This window comes from Pseudonaja textilis, chromosome 8 (assembly GCF_049901715.1).
Source record: "Pseudonaja textilis isolate UNSWEBS1 chromosome 8, rPseTex1.2, whole genome shotgun sequence".
NCBI classification, from domain to species: Eukaryota; Metazoa; Chordata; class Lepidosauria; order Squamata; family Elapidae; genus Pseudonaja; species Pseudonaja textilis.
Genome location: NC_141997.1, coordinates 52786015 through 52788130, shown reverse-complemented (window position 1 = coordinate 52788130; position 2116 = coordinate 52786015).

The following is a 2116-nucleotide window of genomic DNA, read 5'->3' as shown; positions in this document are numbered from 1 at the left end:
ATTTCCAGGGCATGAAACAAGACTGTTTTCTGAAAGGAAAAAGCATTGCTATATGACTTCTTCAATTATGATAAATGTGCTTTTCTAAGGAAATGCACAGTATTTGGATCAATATTATTATATTTGTTTAGTGCTGTTTTTGAATTCAGACTTGGCTCTGAGCATCAAAGATTCCAGAAGACATTTCAAAATACATCAGTCTGATATTCAGCAAGCTTTATATTCCCTTTCTGGAACTCTGGATGAAACTCTGTAAAGATTCTCAGTGATCCAGGTCACGACTGTCCCAAAAGTCTGAGTGAAACTCCTTTGCATCCTAGGCTTCAGAGCTGAAACAGTGTGCATATAATTCCATCAAAATTAGATTTTTCATGGATTATGTACTAATACAAGAATTCTGTTATTAAGAATTCTCCTCTGTTTGCTGGAGAACATAACCAAGGTATGAGTTATAAAGCCGAGCTGGTCACCATATTCTTTATTTTAATTAACCTTCCCCAAAGGGAACAAGAATTAAAGGGAAACAAACAAACTTAGGTCTCAGCCTCAGAATGATTGTACTCTCCAAACTGGACAGTAAAACCACAGAATTGGAGGTCAGAGTCCATACCATAAAGAACTCACAGGGTGGGATTGCCCCAGTCCCTTTTCATAATTCCCTGAGATAAGGAGAAAGAACAGTTGTTTTAAGGACAGAACAGAGATACCAACTCATTTTAATAAGGCAATCTCTGAGTTTTTGGTACAGTACAGTATTGAGTGGGGCTTTTCTCTTAACTCAGTCCAGTAAATCATTTGGATGGGCATCTTAGTGGTTTAGCAGCAGCTCTGTCCAAACACAACATAAAGATCCAGAAGGTAACATGCAAAACAACCAAGGTTACATCTACCCCTCCAGGCTAACCTTGAGATAGTATCTAATATTCAGAGGTACCCCACCTCTGTAGTAACTACGATGTCAGTGAGGAAACTTCCCAGGCATAGGAAGATCCCTTATGTACCATCAGAATGAAGCAGCTAGGCGTGGTGGAAGATTCCCCAAATTGGCCAACCACTGAGGACTGGGTCTTCCATAGAAAGAAGAGAGAGGGATAGCAACCGCCATTTTATATCTCACAAATGGAGCAGAGCTTTTTAAAGTAGGAAAGCATCCAAGGATATCAACTCTGCTCGATCACAGTTCTACCAACTTTGTTCTAGCTATGGAGACAGGAGGAAGTAAAGATTGGGAAATTCAGATTCAACTCATTGATTGATTGATTGATTAGATTAGGCCGGATTCATTTGATTGAATGGTTCAGCAATTGCTGGTGCCTGGTTTTTACCTGCTATTCTGCTGCCTCTTTGCTGGCACTAAGGAGGCTGACAGAAAGCTGCCATCACTATGAGTTTTGCAGACGTCCCTGTTCCAAAGGATGGTTCACCACTCATTCAGCATCCTTTTCAAAATGCACCACTGGATCCTTTGTGACAGTCCACGAGAAAAGCATGAAGGTAATGCACCTTGCCTTCCTAGCAACTGGTATCCAGGTCTAATATTCAGAAGGTTCCATGCAGCCATTGTGACTAACAGCTACAGGTCAACTTATCCTCCCTGATCTGATCCGGTCATTTGGTCACATCTTACACCATCAAGATTCCATAAATGAAGACTGTGGTGCAATTTCATATGCGTATCAATCACCCGTTGCCCGTCATGAAGTCACTTAAGAAGGGTTATGATATGGTGGTGAATTCTACTCTAATAATTCTCTCTAAAGGGAGAATTTTAGTGGGAATATACTTGGGATTTTTTTGCCTCTGGAAAATTCTGGATGGACTGGCTTGATAATGTTTTTTCTTGTTTGCTGTTAATAATTATCAAATGTAAACCTTTTTATCATATAAAATATGTTGCATTTCTTAATGGAAGTAGTATTCGGATTGATATGGAAGGACAACCCACTTTGCAGCTTAGAATGCCAAGACGGCTCAGCTGGGGTCTTCAGCTAAATAAACGCTCTTAGCCTGTTTCTTTAAAAAATAAACAAGTAAACAAACTCTATTGGCCTTGAAACTCATTCTTTCCTCTGTTTGTCTTTAAACAAATGCTGTCGTATTGGGGCCCATTGTTTCC